This window comes from Erpetoichthys calabaricus, chromosome 7 (genome assembly GCF_900747795.2).
Source record: "Erpetoichthys calabaricus chromosome 7, fErpCal1.3, whole genome shotgun sequence".
NCBI lineage: Eukaryota > Metazoa > Chordata > Cladistia > Polypteriformes > Polypteridae > Erpetoichthys > Erpetoichthys calabaricus.
Genome location: NC_041400.2, coordinates 148,630,157 through 148,648,420, shown reverse-complemented (window position 1 = coordinate 148,648,420; position 18,264 = coordinate 148,630,157). Strand labels below are relative to the sequence as shown.

The 18,264-nt window shown below is 37.1% G+C and overlaps 1 protein-coding gene across 1 annotated transcript in view; it reads right to left on the bottom strand.

Annotated features, from left to right (window-relative positions):
* Positions 1 to 261: 261 nt before the first annotated feature.
* Positions 262 to 18,264, bottom strand: part of LOC114654767 (beta-1,3-galactosyltransferase 5-like) — a 309,405-nt gene continuing 291,402 nt past the window's right edge. Inside the window, exon 3 of the transcript XR_007935375.1 lies at positions 262 to 286. The gene's annotated coding sequence lies outside the window, so the exon portion shown is untranslated. The remainder of the gene's footprint in view (positions 287 to 18,264) is intronic.

The following is an 18,264-nucleotide window of genomic DNA, read 5'->3' as shown; positions in this document are numbered from 1 at the left end:
CGTCCTGTAGACCTCCCCTTTCACTCTTGTTGATATCCGTCTGTCACAAATCACTCCTGACACTCTTCTCCACCCATTCCACCCTGCCTGCACTCTCTTTTTCACCTCTCTTCCACAATCCCCATTACTCTGTACTGTTGATCCCAAGTATTTAAACTCATCCACCTTCGCCAACTCTACTCCCTGCATCCTCACCATTCCACTGACCTCCCTCTCATTTACACACATGTATTCTGTCTTGTTCCTGCTGACCTTCATTCCTCTCCTCTCTAGAGCATATCTCCACCTCTCCAGGGTCTCCTCAACCTGCTCCTTACTATCGCTACAGATCACAATGTCATCAGCAAACATCATAGTGCACGGGGACTCCTGTCTAAGCTCATCTGTCAACCTGTCCATCACCATTGTAAATAAGAAAGGGCTCAGAGCCGATCCCTGATGTAATCCCACCTCTACCTTGAATGCATCTGTTACTCCCACCACAGACCTCACTACGGTCACACTTCCCTCATACATATCCTGTACAACTCTTACATACTTCTCTGCCACTCCCGACTTCCTCATACAATACCACAACTTCTCTCGAGGCACCCTGTCATATGCTTTCTCCAGGTCCACAAAGACGCAGTGCAACTCCTTCTGGCCTTCTCTATACTTCTCCATCAACACCTTCAGAGCAAACATCACATCTGTGGTGCTCTTTCTTGGCATGAAACCATACTGCTGCTCATCAAACCCAGAAAAAAATGTGATTGCCAAGACAGAAGTGCAATACATTAGGTACACCATTGGGGGATGTCTCATCTAACCCCAAGTAGACAAAATGGCAGCGATCAAGGATCATTTGATTCCTCAGACCAAGAAACAGGTCAGGTCATTTCTTGGTTTGGTGGGGTGGTACCGTAGGTTCCTTTTCAGATATTGCAGCACACCTCACTGACCTGCTCAAAGGAACAGCACCCTGGAACATCAAATGGACAGACAATTGTGACAAAGCTTTTAATACACTGAAGGCAATTTTCTGTAAAGATGTGATGCTTCACTGTCCTGATTTTAACAAACCTTTTCTCTTACAGGTAGATGCCTCAGGGGAAGGTTTGGGTGCAGCCTTGATGCAAAGGGAAGGGAAAGAGAAAAGACCAATTTTGTTTATTAGTAGAAGATGGTTTGGTAGGGAGAAAAACTATGCAACATTGAAGAAGAAAGGGTTGGCAATTCAATGGGTGATGGATAGTTTGAAGTACTACCTTTTGTCTAATGAGTTTGTAGTGGAGAGTGACCACCGAGCTTTGCAGTGGATGCAAAGAAAGAGGCACTCCAATGCTTAGGTGGCTCGTTGATATTTGGTGCTCCAGCATTATCGATTCCATTTCCACTGTTTGTCAGGGAAAAAGATCCTTGTAGCGGATTATTTATCCTGTCCTAATTTAATGGTCTATTAAGGGGGAGGGTGTTTGGTAATCTGCCTGCCTGGCATTACCACTTTAAAGAAAAAAGGTCTAAGAGTAGTGTAAAGACGACTTACGTATAGGGAAAAAAAGTTAAAGCACTTACCTGTTTAAACTGTCAAAGTGTGGGGTTGTGTGCTTTTAACTTTGACTTTGGCAGGTACGCATGGTGCAGCATTGTTGGCAGGCTGGGCACACATCCAATTCAGGCCTGGTGGACACTGCGTGTCTGCCCATCAAAAAGGTGAGCATCTCCATCACCACTGCCGTGATCAAAATAAGAAGTGCGGAGTGCTTTAGTTCGTTTATGCATGTATTTGTTTTGAAGAAGGGATCCCATTAGAAAGTCCCAAGAAAAATCCCATACTTTCTGGAGAGGGCATTGGCTACCAAACATAACAGCTAGTGCCTTATTTGTAAATATTGTCTTAATTTATATAAGTATAAATATAGATATCTGCTAGTTATAGTTTGGGTGGAAGTAGTTATATAGAGTTAGTGTTTTGGTGCACTTATTTTTGTTTTTTCTTTGTGAATATTTTTGTGGATTCATTGTACTGTGTTTTGTCTAGTTTCTTCCTGAGCATATTTTCTTTTTTTTGGAAGACTACTGTTTTGTGTATATACAATATTTTGTCTTTGATTATTTTCATTTTTGGGACTGGTGATTCACTTCAAATATCATTCAATATTTTTGATTGGGGCAATATTTTTTGTGCACCTGTAACTAAAAAACACTATTGTTTTTGTAAATACCACCTTAAAGTCTCTGTGCCTCCATGTCTGCCATCTGTCGATTCTGATTCTGGTTGGTCCTGAACTACAAGGCACTCACCATGAAGTCTGGTGCCAACCTTGCCACCACACAGGGTGTCACAGCTTGCTTTTGACTGACTTAGGCTTCTGTTTTTTGTTTGGAATTGTTGTTTTAGTATTAAACCATATTTTGACCATTATTACAATTCTCTATTCTTCCAAATAGTTTAAAAAGAAAATATGTTTGATCATCTTTGCCATGCTCCAAAATAAAATTTAATTAAAAAAGGCATGGGAGAAAGCAAGTATAACACAAAAATCAACATTTAAAATCACAATTGTTCCAAAGAAGACTTAAAAGAAGCCCCTTGTTCAGCAAGAAAAGGGAAACTCAACAAGTGAACGAAACTGATATGCAATGCATAAATTTACATGTAATCATTCCAAATGTGCAAAAGATATTCAATGAAAAGCAAAGTATGAGAACAATATTTAAAGCTAAGCCGAAAAGTGACAGGATAGGGGCTGCTTCAAGTACCATAAGAATCACAGCATTGTAAGCTGGAAAGCACTGATCCAAGACCTGGCTGGAAGTGTCTCATTTTATGACCAGCGCAAGAATAAGATTAACACCATTGAGTTTCAACAGACAGTTGGCCCAGATATTTCTTCTATTTATCAACTGTGGATAAGCAATTGCCTCAGACCAACTGGCTTTCTGAGTGCCAGAATATTTTGTTTTCTTTTCCTATCCCATTCCTCCTTCACTGTGAGTTGCAACTGTTAACATGCCCTTCCCAGTCTCACCTCCTTGGACTGCCAATCTGTATTTGAGCTTGCCATTTTTGCCATCTGTGTGAAATGAATGTTTTTACAATATTTGTAGCCCACTACTGCTGGGAGCCAAGCTGCTCTCTGGCTAAAGCTGATAACCTTATTTGTTTCTCATTTAGTGCATCTTCAAGGAATTAAGATGCAATAAAAGCAAATAACAGTTAATTTAGAAAACTAAATATTTTACACACCTTATAAAATAGTTATTATCTAGATAATTGTATAAAACTCTTTACAGTTTTAGAGGTAAGCATTTAGCTGGACTATACATTGGGGTATGAGATGCAATAGAAAGGTGTCCATCTATGACCAGCTCCATTTAACTATTAACGGACAAATGATGCATCAGTAACAGCTACAATAATAATAATAATAATAATAATAATTCGGTTTTTTTTTTGTTTTTAATTGCACTTACTCTTATAAGCCTTATAATGTTAAATAAAGCATTGTAAGAAGAAATATAACATAAACACAAAACATCCATCCATCCATTTTCCAACCCGCTGAATCCGAACACAGGGTCACGGGGGCCTGCTGGAGCCAATCCCAGCCAACACAGGGCACAAGGCAGGAACCAATCCCGGGCAGGGTGCCAACCCACCGCAGGACACACACAAACACACCCACACACCAAGCACACACTAGGGCCAATTTAGAATCGCCAATCCACCTAACCTGCATGTCTTTGGACTGTGGGAGGAAACCGGAGTGCCCGGAGGAAACTAAACACAAAAAAAGGTTTTAAAAAATAAACAGACATACAATGAAAATTAATAAAATAAAAATATAAAAAAAAAAAAATAAACAGACATGTTGTGAAACATATACAAAATACACATATATACGGTATTTATAAATATTTATTGTATAGTCTGAGTCCCAGCAGAAACAATTACAAAGTTGCTATAGTGCAGGAAAAGAGTTGGGACTAAGATACCCACCTTATTTAGGCCACATAGAAGACTCACTGGCAATGAGACATTATGGCCCAATACTGTGAATATTCATAGGGCACCAATGGAAGTCTAGAGACTGGGCAGTGATAGGAAGCATTCCTAGGCTCCCCCATGTCACTGAATGGCAGTAAGGAGATATTGTTTAACACAGTTTCAATGCTTGACAGTATTGATGTTAAGATGTCCAGGTGTTTGGCTGACTGGGATCCAAGATTACAGAGACACTCAAGCTGTTAAGTAGAGCTCTTTTTAAATAGGATGATATCAGAAGCTCCCTGGCTCTTTTCCAACAAAGGATATGATTGCTGCCAATCCCCCAGAAGCACTTCCATTTTGGGGCTTAAAATACTCTATTGACCATAAAAAATATGTTTGAGCTGGGTAATATATGCAGTGGCAAGAATACAACTGACTGGAAGAAGAGAAGCCAAAGAGCAAGGGAAAAGATGGAAGGAGTAAGAAGAGAAAGATTGGGTAGCATCGGTAAGTGGAGAAGGTACTTGACATCATAGAGGTGTATTACACAAATTTGCTTTAGATTTATTTTTTTCATGTGTTATCGTTATTTGTAGTTTATATCCATACACTTGAACCCTTCTGTTTATAATTTATTTTCTTGTTGAGGTCCCAAGAGAGTTTAGAAACCTCACATTTTCTTGAATGAGTGCCACATTAATAGGAATGTTTCTTGAACGAGGATCATTGAAACACATAAAAACTGCTTTTTTGACCTCTTCAAATGCCTCAGTTCGCATACGTTTGCAACCTGAGATTTTTCTTCTTTTTTTGGTCGGCCTTTCAGGAAAGTTGACAGTGTCGATGGTGAAATTCCGAATTCACTGGCGATGTCTTTTTTCTTTTTGCTGGAATCGAGAACCGCAAAAATGTAAATTTTTTTTTTCTAATATGAAGTGTTGTCGTCTTTTCGTGTCTGCCGTTTCTATAGGAGGGTGATAATGAGTTAAATTCCAATGGATGTTTTTTAAATGTTGACAAGCAATAAGAAAAGGGTATCAATGATGTGGATGATTCCTTCAGGCAGTTCAAGGTCTTTTGGGCGCTTCGTTGTAATGAAAGTATCAGCTGAATGTATTTTGTAGTAATGAGATTTCGATAGACTCGTGTCATATGAGGAAACTATCGGGACCATAAAAATACTTTGTTGTAATGAAAATTTCATTGTAAAGATATTCGTTGTAATGGGATTTTACCTGTATACAGTACCTTAAAAGTGTTGAGAACTTATCAGTGCCCTGTTTAATCAAAATGAAGTGGTTATGAAAAGAAAAATAAAATTGTCAGTCCAGTAATCGCATACATTATACATATTTGTTCAGGCTCGTAGAGATCTTCTTTTTCACAGAGCTCCATGCTTGTCTTTCTCTGGTTCATACAGCATATGGTTCGTACGATCAAAGTGGAGCATATGATATTATTTATCTGGACTTTCAGAAAGCATTTGATAAGGTGCCACATGAGAGGTTGGGCATCAAATTAAAAGAAGTGGGAGTTCAGGGTGATGTATATAGATGGGTGCAGAATTGGTTCAGACACAGGAAGCAGAGGGTGATGGTGTGAGGAACTTCATCAGAACTGGCCGATGTTAAGAGTGGTGTTCCACAGGGGTCAGTGCTAGGGCCGCTGCTATTTTTAAAAATATATAAATGATTTAGATAGGAATATAAGTAACAAGCTGGTTAAGTTTGCAGATGATACAAAGATGGGTGGATTAGCAGATAATTTGGAATCCATTATATCATTACAGAAGGACTTGGACAGCATACAGGCTTGGGCAGATTTGTGGCAGATGAAATTTAATGTCAGTAAATGTAAAGTATTACACATAGGAAGTAAAAATATTAGGTTTGAATACACAATGAGAGGTCGGAAAATTGAGAGTACACCTTATGAGAAGGATTTAGGAGTCATAGTGGACTCTAAGCTATCGACTTCCCAACAGTGTTCAGAAGCCATTAAGAAGGCTAACAGAATGATAGGTTATATAGCACAATGTGTGGAGTACAAGACGAAGGAGGTTATGCTCAACCTTTATAATGTACTGGTGAGGCCTCATCTTGAGTACTGTGTGCAGTTTTGGTCTCCAGGCTACAAAAAGGACATAGCAGCACTAGAAAAGGTCCAGAGAAGAGCAACTAGGCTGATTCCAGGGCTACAGGAGTTGAATTATGAGGAAAGATTAAAAAGAGCTGAGCCTATGCAGTTTAAGCAAAAGAAGATTAAGAGGTGACATGATTGAAGTGTTTAAAATTATGAAGGGAGTTAGTACAGTGGATCAAGACTGTTATTTTAAAATGAATTCATCAAGAACATGGGGACACGGTTGGAAACTTGTTAAGGGTAAATTTTGCACAAACATTAGGAAGTTTTTCTTTACACGAAGAACGATAGACACTTGGAATAAGCTACCAAGTAGTGTGGTAGACAGTAAGACATTGGGGACTTTCAAAACTCGACTTGATGTTTTTTTGGAAGAAATAAGTGGACAGGACTGGCGAGCTTTGTTGGGCTGAATGGCCTGTTCTCGTCTAGAGTGTTCTAATGTTCTAATATTCTAATGTACTGTATGTGAAAGCTCATAGTGTTGTTAAAGTAGTCCACTATGTGAAAGAAGCAGGTTCATTGGGCCCAAGTTGAGAATGACGCCAGTGTACTTCATCGTCTAGGCTGCAGGTGAAAGGAGAGAGGCTGTTAGTGATCATGCCATCCTTGTTACTGCCTGTGACCTTATTCCCGGTGCCACATTGTTCCAAGCACACCAAAGTGCAACTATACTGTATATATGTGTGTGTATACAGAAGAGGTGCTTTAAAGTCCACATTCATAGTCTACTAGGACATCTGCATTCTGAAAAGGTGTACTTTACAGTCAAACAAAACCAATTCCATTTTAATTGAAGATGCCATAGATAAAGCCCATCCTACACAACAACATACCTAATCCAAAATAGAACAAGTGCCATCTCAAACACCAAGATGAGAAAAAAAATGGAAAAGACTTAAATAGTAAAACAAAAACAATTACTATTTTAAATTAAGAAGCAATATAAGGGAGCAGTAAGAAATAACATTTGCAGCAGCTCTAATAAGATCATTCTAGAGTTTTTGACACCATCTAAATAAAGGCTGTTTTTTAGACACTGGCTTTATTTCCTCTAAATTTTAGAATATGTACATTTTCAGATGGTAATGCAGGCTCTGGAGTATAAGCACCAAGTTTCTGTATACATATAAGATCTGTAATATCTTATATCAATAAAGCAGTTAATTGATATTTAACTTTAAGTATTGCCATGATTACATGACTATCATTACATGATTTACATAATTAATATAGCTTAATGTCATCAGTAAATGAATCATACTTAATATTATACATTCAACTTAAATCTGTTGTGCAGCAACAAAGAGAACTGCTCTTGGCACTTATGAGAAAACACTATTTATAAATGTAGACAAGAATGATGGTGTACTGTCTTCAGACCTCTGCACATATTAAAAATGACTTGATAAAATATAAAGTAAACCAAATAAGAAGAGTACCTGAATGGAAAGCTAAATATTCAGACCTGGATAGCAGACCGCCATGATCAGTAGTATGAAAAGCAGAATTTAAATCTAAAAGCATATTACTGGTGACAGACCCAGCACTGGAGAAGATTAGAATATTATTTACAAAGTGCAGTAATGCAGTTTCTGTACTGTGAGCAAGAAAAAAGTCAGATTGACATTTCTCATAAACACTGTTTTTTTAAGATAAGCTTCAAGTTGTACGGTTACAAAATTTAAAAAGAAAAGGTAGTTTGAAAAATTGCCTGTTATTCTTAGAAACATTGGGATTTAATCTGATTTCTTTAATAGATATCAAACAATGGTTATATTGAAGGAATCATGGAAAATTACATTTAATAATGATCTACTAATACAGTATCATGGAAATCAATTGTGCAACTATTGCAGACTGAGTTTTTCAAAAATCTAATTGTAATTGAGTTCAACTAACAGATAGCAGGTTTAACAATGGAAATCAGATGTTAAGCCTTTTGTTCTGTTGTTTATTTAGATAATAATGATGATTATGATGATGTCAGCCAGTACCACAGATAACATAGGGGGCAAATAAAAGAGTCTATTAATTCTTGAGAATAGGAGTACCACAGACCAGAAGTGGTAAAGGAGCTTCTGAGAAAGAACTGTAGGATAAGGCAAGTAACCATAGAGAGAGAAATAGGGTAAGAGTGAGATGAAAAGATGATTGTGCCCTAAAAAGTGTTCTACTTAAAAGGAAGTATCACAAGTTAAAATGATCTAAAATATAATATGTAATGCATGCAACAAATCTGATACAAATACAAAGTAATTGAAATAAAAGGTATGCCTGCGCTGCTGTAGTAGGTTTGAGCCTCTTACGAGTCCTGTTTTGGAAAAAGCAAATTCAGAAAATGAATGGATGAATAGATAAAAAGGGGAATAAAGAGTTTATAGAGAAGGTGTGGGATAAAGTGGCAACTGGCCCATTTTGCCAGGCCTTCAGTGTCACAACAGGCCAAAACCCACATTTGTGCAAAACAGTAAGGACCTATCAAAATCTAGTTTACTGCACCTAGAAACACTAAACCTTTTGAGAATTCAGTTGTTGAGGGAATGAACAGTGCATTCAACAAGGGTCAGACATTTGACAATAGTTGCCCGCCTTTAATGAATCCCATTTGGTCATGTGATATTAATATAGGAATCGCTTTTTGAATTCTTTTTAGTTATGTCTTTACAGTCTCCCAAAATGTTTCTGCTGATATCTCTGGATTTGTAATAGTCTCTCTAAAAAATCAATCTTGAAAAATTTAATGAAATTGTCATCTCCTAAAATTAAAGTGGCCAAGTATTTGTTGTATCAGTAGTGTCTGGTGTTTTCAGTTTAAACTTAAGGGATCATGATCAGAAGTAACCATCCATCCATTATTGAATCTATTTACCAGATAAAAGAAATGTAAAGGTTGTTACAAGAAAGGAAATAATCAATTTGTGAATAATTATAATATGCTGTAGAAAAAGAATGAAAATTCCCTCAAATAAGGATAGAGGAATCTCAGTGGTTCTGAGAAGTTATGGTCCTTCACAAAGTTTAAGATTATTGCAGCAGTTTTAGATAATGCAGTGGCCACTGTTGTTGACCAATCTAAAATGGTGTCTTGCATGCAATCAAAGTACTCTGCTATTATGAGTTTGTGCAAACTCAAATTAGGAACTGCAGCTAACTCAAACTGCCAGTAGATCTAGTCTCTTTTTAATCAAAACTGGTACCTAGTAGTTAGATTTGTCTCTTGAAGAAATCCTACATCTGGACTCATTGACCTTAGATGTGAGAGGACTGTTTTCTTTTAAGTTCATGATTCAGACCTTTAACATTCCAACTTACTAGTTTTAATGAACAACCAACCTTCTGTGGTTTTTGCTTCCTAGGGTTTATTTTTTTATCTGGGAGAAAAAAAATCCAACAAGATTTTTTAACTGAGAATTTCATTACTCACCATTACTTGTATTCTTCTTCTAGCTGCAAATTAAGGGCAATATCAGCTGCTCTCTCCCCCTCACTCTTCCACATCCCACCCACACCAGTCCTGCTCTCCAAATGAGACAAAAGATCAAATCCTTCAGATTCCAAGTCTTCTGATATGCTAGGTAGCACTGCACACAGAAAACAGATGGTTGCCTCAACAGCAAGGGCTGTAAATACTTAGGAAAAGTTAGATCATATTGGTTGTTGCACATTTAATAAAACAGTAAATACACAGCAAAATGTAACTTCCTGGTAAAAATGCAAATAATACTTATGTTAATGTCAGTACTGAGTAATAATATAATGATAATATCAAAATTAATATTACATTTAGTAACAGCATTTATCACAGTAGCTGTGCTAGTAAAAAATAAGGACACCACAGAAATTAATGATGATAAATTACATGAATGGATGGAGAGAAGTAAATAAAGTAATAAAGTAATAAAGATGGGGAGAAGAAAATAAAGTAATAAAGGAAGGGAGAAAACAAAGAAGAAAATATTTAAAAAGAAAAAAGGAGTAATCATAATGAAAGGGGCAAAAATAAGAACAAATTAAAAAGCATAACATACAGTATCAAGAGCAACAGATTAGGATTGATAAAAGTGGTATATGTAACATAAGAATACTAAAAAGTACAGTACATTAGAAGTAATGATACATATTACTAGTAATGAAGGGTGCTATAAGTTCAGCATTGAAATTTTTCTTATTTGGCATGGTGGCACAGTGGTAGCGCTGCTGCCTCGCAGTAAGGAGATCTGGGTTCGCTTCCCGGGTCCTCCCTGCGTGGAGTCTGCATGTTCTCCCCGTGTCTGTCTGGGTCTCCTCTGGGTTCTCCGGTTTCCTCCCACAGTCCAAAGACAAGAAGGTTAGGTGCATTGGCGATCCTAAATTGTGCTTGGTGTGTGTGTGTGTGTGTGCTCTGCAGTGGGCTGGTGCCCTGCCTGGGATTTGTTCCTGGCTTGCGCTTTGTGTTGGCTGGGATTGACTCCAGCAGACACCCGTGACCCTGTGTTAGGATATAGCGGGTTGGATAATGGATGGATGGATGGATATTATTTAAAGACATAATCAGTGAACTTGTTTGCACTCCCAGCTAATCCCTAGTCTAATTCTATTCAGGTTTGAAGATAGCAATTAAGAGTTGTGCAAAGTTTGTTTTCAGCTTCTTCAGGAGTGTTAAATAAGTATGTGTGGTGAACATTCTAATAAGATAAAGCAGATTTATTGAATACCTTCTCCATTCAGCTTCTGTTTATTCTTGTTTTAAGAGCCTTAATTTTTACCTGTTGCAACAGAAAACTCCTTATAGATCTAAATTTGTTGGTTCTCAAAAAGGATTTCTCCCTTCACTTTTGCATGGAATAACACCTATCCCCTTTCCTTTAGTTTATTGAATTTGACAATAAAAGCCCATAGTACCAGCTTCCTGAGCAACTGGTAAGTTTGCTCAATCTGTAGACTCTCATTAAAAGTATTATTAAAGATTTAAATTAAAAAATCCAAAATAAATTTAGCTGAGTTACTGAATGCCTTCTCTGAGCCTTCTAGTATACCAAGAAAGCAAAGATTTATTTTTTCTTTGTGCTGTATCTTCTGATTTTTTAATTTTATTTTAAGGCGATTCACAATCATTTTCTAGGGCCAACATTCTTTTATCTGTTGAATCCATCATATGATGAAGTTGTTTGAAACTAGATGTTAGCATATCATGCAGACCAGTGAATTGACAGTTCCCCCTTTAATTTATTCATGTCACAATTTATAGTTAATCTGCATCCAGCCCTGCAAGCAGGTCCTCCAACATACAGGGAAATCCCAGGGGTTGGTGGCAGGATTGCCACTCCAGCCACTGTGAAAAACCTCACACTATTCTGTGTGGTGCTAAGGTGTCACCCATTGCACAGCTGCACTCGGATCTCAATCTGGGTGGTACATCGTGTGGTGGGTACGGCGGCGCCTGCTCCCAACCAAACCCATTCCAGCAATTTATTTTAATCTCAGTATTATATTCCAGTTTTTCAAAGTATTCTTCATGCAGTCCTTCATTCTTTCTGTCTTGTTCTCATTTTCTAGCAGGATCTCAATCCATTCAAGCTTTTGTAGAATGTGAGGTAATCTAAAACCACCTCCACCTAATTTTCAGTAACTACTGTGACAGAGGTGGCAACAAAAATTGCACTTGTGTTTTTAAGTATGCATTGATTATAAAGAAAATACCCTTTCTTACATGCATATATAAGAGAAATGCCAGATCAGCAAATTCAACACAAGCAAGACTCATATCGCACAGGTATAAAAGTCTTTATAAGTGCCTATTTCTGTAACACGACAGGTCTTTCAGTGACTGGGGTGCTTCTGTCTTTCAGATTCCTTTGGAACATAATGCCCCTGCCTGTCTGCAGCCTGCAGGAGAACAGTTTTGAAGAAGATGTCTTTGAATTTTATTGACTCTGATAAGACAAAACCAGGGTCGACTTGTTCCTGAAAAATGTCTTTAGTTTCTCATGTGGTGTACCTTTAAGCACTATTTAAAGACGCCAAAATTGTTCCTGCCAGTTTGGAATAAAATATACTTTTGGAACGCGCTGGTTATAGCTGTTATGTGTCTAACACAGAACCCAGATTGTAACACTATGAAAAGCCCTTTCCAGACATTGTTTATTCCATGCCTTGACTAATGTAACTTCTTCTGGGGTAAAGACGGATTATTCCACTAATAAGATGGTATAAAATGGTGTCTGAATATATGCTAGCCGCTATTTAGATGTTGCTTTCTGCAGTTTAGCTCTCAATAAATCTGGACAAAGCAGATAAACAGGTACAGTGTCTATAGCAGGGGTCCCCAACTCCGGTCCTGGAGGGTCCTAGTGGCTCCATGTTTTCATTCTAACCCTCTTCTTAATTAGTGACCTGTTTTTGGTGCTAATTAACTTAATTTGATTTCATTTTTAATCGATTTGCTTTTGAAGACTAAGCCCCCTTAATTGTTTCTTTTCCTTAATTAGCAGCCAAACAATAATGAGATACAAAATAAACCAAAACATGACCAGCAAACTGTGTCCGTCATACGATATGTGAAAAAAAAAAAGGTGTAGGTCAACAATGCTAATCTGCTCAGGTCCACAAAACATTTCACCAGTGGTCTTAGGAAACAGAAAATCAGCAATTTCAGATATGTCTGCTATTGCGCAATGAGAGCAGCAACAAGCCATGGAATTAAAGAACGGGTTTAATTAACAACAAGAATCGGCGCCTAATTAAGCAACTGATTGGAGTGAAATTGGTTGGAGTTTGAGGCCCCAACTTAGTTGGTCTTCTGTTGGCTCACTCACTTCACATTTCATTTATGTTTGGGTGCCATTTAAGTAAAGAAATGAAGCAATTCAGAGGTGTGATGAAAAAAATCAGGGAAACAAATCTTAAAAAACAAGTCAAATGAAATTAATTCAAAAGAAGTTAATTAGCAGCAAAAATGGGTCACTAATTACGAAAAAGGTTAGAATGAAAACCTGTAGCCACTGGGGCCCTCCAGGACTGGAACTGGGGACCCCTGGTCTATAGAAAGAGTATTAATCCCCGGGGAATTGAATCACAGTAAATTTAATTTAACTTTTTGACAGTGATCAACAGAAAAATACTCTTTAATGTCCAGATGAAAAGAGGTCGCTGCAAAGTGCTTTAAATTTGTCCGTACTGTGCTAGAAAGTTAAGAGCAGTGTCTCTGTTTAGCAATTGGGTACTAATACAAATTTATGTCCTGAGCAGAATCCTAAAAACTTTGTCTTGATTGTTTTGTGGCTCATGTTTGTCTTTTACTTTTTGAAAATATTGTACTTTTGTTCAAAAATGTTTTTTTAGACTCTCTATTTAATTTACTATCTGTATTCATTACTTATGCATGTTACAAAAAAGTTCAATCTTTTTTTCTGAAAAATTACGTTTACTTATTTTTGAAAATGGAATGTTTCAAAGTAAATGTAATAATTTGGTAAAACCTTATATTGCCAGTATTCTCCATTGCATTGGGTAGGAACAAAAGGGATAATTTTTATCAACTTGGTGTAAATTGAGTTGTATCATTTAGAGATGAAATTCTTTCATTATTCTTATGTTTTTAAGTTTCATGGCACTTCACCATAGCTACTTGCAACTTTGGTTCTGGTTTACTCCGAATACATGGACACAACATCAGCTCATGAAAAAAATCTTTTTATGACATTTTGTTTAAATATAAAAAATAAGCGAAATGAAATTAAAACCTTGTCACCTCCATTCACAGTAACAAAATCTATGTTTTAAAATAATTGCATTTATCTTTATATCTTAGTGTTCTTTTCAATTGAGCAGTAATGAAAATCCAACAAATATGTTAAACTAAAGGTTTTTTATGAATGCAAGTACACACATGGGAAATAAAAGGAATGAAGCAGTTGCCAAATAACAGATTCCATTTTCCAGACTTGATACAGTTACTTGCAATCTAAAGGTAAAACAGATTAATGTCTTCTGTATAGTGTGTTCATCATTCATCATCGTAAGCAGTAAGTGTTACACTGTACTTTAATGTTTGCTGCAAGATGTTTTTAGGTTGTTCCTCATTAGTTGTAAGTAAATAATGATATAATTTACAAACATCATTAACTTGCTCACAAAGTAAATAACAAAAGGTATGATTTTAAAAAGAGCCAAAAGTATGATTTTAAAAATAACCATCTTTCTTTTTTAATATTGTAAGTTGTAGGTGAAGAGATTTGAAGTTTATGTAGAAGCAAAAAATGGTAGGCAAGAAACCTGTCCTGTGCACATTCAAACACTTCATGTTCACAACTGGGTAATCAAGCTAATAGTGAAGAGCAGCAGAAAAGTAGAATTACCTAAGGAAACCTGAGTTAAAATACAGCAGCTCTGCAGTGAACCAAGTGGTGTAAGGCAGCTAAGCTGCATTCTGCACTTCCACTGATTTCCATATGTCATACTTTCACACTTTGAAATTAACACAAGTACACAACCTCTTAGTCTGCTTTGAAACATTGGTTCCCTGTCAGTTTCAGGATTGTCTCCAAGCCCTTATTGTTCTCTTATTACACTCTACAAAACACTGGTCACAAATACTGCAGAGTATATGCCTGCATTTCTTAGCATATTAGTCTGCGCTCATCAGTTAATATCTTCTCAATTACAATTATTAAGTATTTATTCTGCATTTCATTTGTTTATTTATTTCTTTCTCTTCATTCTATTCTGTTATTGTCCATAGAATATGCTTTACTGTACTCCTATTCTCACAGAAATTCAATGCATTACTCTATTCACATGGTTTGCAAAAACAGTTGCTTTAAAATAAATTTATAGTAGTATTCATTTTTAAGCCACTCCATCAAAAGAGGATTTACAGTCATATATAAAACTCTAGCCGTTAGTGCTTGATATAGAATAAATTTAATAACTCAAAAGAATAACTGGTGACAAGAAGTACTGTGTAAAATACAAATGAGACTTTTTTGTTTAAATTTTAAACTCCCATGACCCTAAATTGGATTTATTGGACAAGAAAATGAATTAATAGATGGACTTTTTTAATTTTTAAGTTTTGATTTGGCACTGGATGTTGTATAAGTGATGGGGCACTACAGTAATCCCTCCTCCATCGCGGGGGTTGCGTTCCAGAGCCACCCGCGAAATAAGAAAATCCGCGAAGTAGAAACCATATGTTTATATGGTTATTTTTATATTGTCATGCTTGGGTCACAGATTTGCACAGAAACACAGGAGGTTGTAGAGAGACAGGAACGTTATTCAAACACTGCAAACAAACATTTGTCTCTTTTTCAAAAGTTTAAACTGTGCTCCATGACAAGACAGAGATGACAGTTCTGTCTCACAATTAAAAGAATGCAAACATATCTTCCTCTTCAAAGGAGTGCGCGTCAGGAGCACAGACTGTCAGAAAGACAGAGGAAAGGAAACAAATCAATAGGGCTGTTTGGCTTTTAAGTATGCGAAGCACCGCCGGTACAAAGCTGTTGAAGGCGGCAGCTCACACCCCCTCCGTCAGGAGCAGGGAGAGAGAGAGAAACAGAGAAAAACAAACAGTGAAAAATCAATACGTGCCCTTTGAGCTTTTAAGTATGCGAAGCACCGTGCAGCATGCCGCTTCACGAAGCAGCTGCACACAGAAGGTAGCAACGTGAAGATAATCTTTCAGCATTTTTAGATGAGCGTCCGTATCGTCTAGGTGTGCGAACAGCCCCCCTGCTCACACCCCCTACGTCAGGATCACAGATAGTCAGCGCAAGAGAGAGAAAGAAAGGTAAGTTGGGTAGCTTCTCAGCCATCTGCCAATAGCGTCCCTTGTATGAAATCAACTGGGCAAACCAACTGAGGAAGCATGTACCAGAAATTAAAAGACCCATTGTCCTCAGAAATCCGCGAACCAGCAAAAAATCCGCGATATATATTTAAATATGCTTACATATAAAATCCGCGATAGAGTGAAGCCGCGAAAGGCGAAGTGCGATATAGCGAGGAATCACTGTACATACTCAAGTAAAACAATATTGGGTTAAAAAGGTGCAGTTAGCAACTGACATAACACTGTATTCTCCAACTCGATTTAATTCATTTCACACACACAGGACAAATTTAGAATTGCCAATTAACCTAAAAGTAAATATCCTTCTGTCAGTACCCTGAGAGGAAAAAAAAACCAAAACAAAACACTGATACATTTTGAAAATAATGCACTATATCTCTCAAGTTTATGGTGCAAACAAATAGAACATTTTAAAGCAAATTCAGTATGAGATGCATTTTTATATGGTGTGTACCAATACATAGGTCCACAGGCATCTGTCTACAATATGCCATCAAAAGTAGGGGGGTGAGCCTTTTACGTACATTCAGTACCCCACAGCTATTCATTTAGGAACAACTACAGAGTGAAGAGGGTATTGGTAGTCTCACAGAAAGCCCGATCATTTTACACCTGCCACATAGAAAACAGCAGGGATTCCTTAGGGGAGGCACTGGGACTCTGCGCTAATTTAATGGCAACAGGCAGCCAAATAATTCTTCTAGTTGTTAGGTGACCGCATGCAAATACCATGTCTATATGTCATGTCTGTGCCTATGAAAGTGAATGTGCCGAAGAAACTACAAGACTAGACTCCTATAGTAAGGTGAGGCAAACACTGACAGCCTCAGTAAACCTAAGGGTTCATGTAGATAACTTGGAGGTGAGTCACTGAAAAAGTTTAGTATCAAAAATTATGTCATTAAGCAGGCACTGTTAAACATATAAAACAAGGAAGAATTTATTACAGAAGTGGAAAGAAACATTGTAATTAAAATAAACTAACAAGACATAACACATCAGGAAAATCCAAAGAATACTCAAGAAATTTACACAATTAATGGCTCTAAAAGCAATGGAAAAATATGGTATTGTCATAATCCAATAAAAATTGAAAACCATTGCTGGGGCCAAGCTGAGAGGGGTATGTATGCATAGGAACTAGGAAATTTGACACATGAGAGGAGACCATTCAGTCCCTCAGGTCACTTGTTTAGCTAATGGTTAAGGTGTCCCAATATCTCATCCAGATTCACAGGTGTCCCTGAGTCAAGAAGTTCTTCCTGTAATTGCACTTCCCCATAAATTTTACAAGTGTCCTCAAATATGTATTTCACCATTAAGCTGAAAGAATTCTGCTGGATCTATTTTCTTAATGTTTTTGAGGCCTGGATTAGGTCCCAATGTAGTCTCCTTTGCTAAACAGGTTTAATTCTCTGAGAGATGCTATGTCTTTCTTGTAGCATTTTCACCAGAACCGTATACAGTACTCCAGGTATGGCCTCACTAGTGAATTGCATAGTCTGACCATAATGTCCCTTGATTTGTATTCCACAGATTGTATAGACGCTTTAAATACAGTAGATACCAGAAAATGCAGGTAATGAAGACCCAGTGGTCACTAGATGGCACTTTCCTGTGGTGGGCTTTGAGATTCGACAGGTGTGGGAGAAATAAGCTTCACATTTTGTTTGACAACAAGGCAGTCAGGAATATTTTAATTACATGCTGACAGGTAGAAACAAGCTTTGGACAAGTCATCACTGTTGGGGGTAACACAATACAAAGTATACATCTTACTGTAATATAATTACTCTTCCCAGTAATAAAATAGTGTCAGTGATTAAAATTAAAATTTTTGTAATCACATTACAATTACTCAGTTGACTTGAATTTTATTACTTGCATTACACAGGTTTCTGAGCAAATGATATGTAAATGTCATTATAGTTTGAAGATAGGCATCCCATTTCACATTATGCTAAAGAAGGCAAATGTGGCTACCCAATCTGCATGACTGCTTGATTTTAACTGCACATACACGCTATTTTCATGCAGACGCAGAGAATATTGAACTTAACAACACTGCCAAATCTGTGCCTAAAATGTGTGTTATATTACAACATTAAAAGACTGTACTGACACTGACTTTTTCATCATTAAGAATTTGTGATTTTAACTTTTCATCTGTATAATACATTGAAAAAATATGTTTAATGGAGAGAATTTAATTTTCTGGTAGAGGGAGAGAGAGCAAACTCAAATGTGGTATCTGTCTGTGAACTTTACAATGAAACATTCACTATATGGCCAAAAGTATGTGGACACCCTT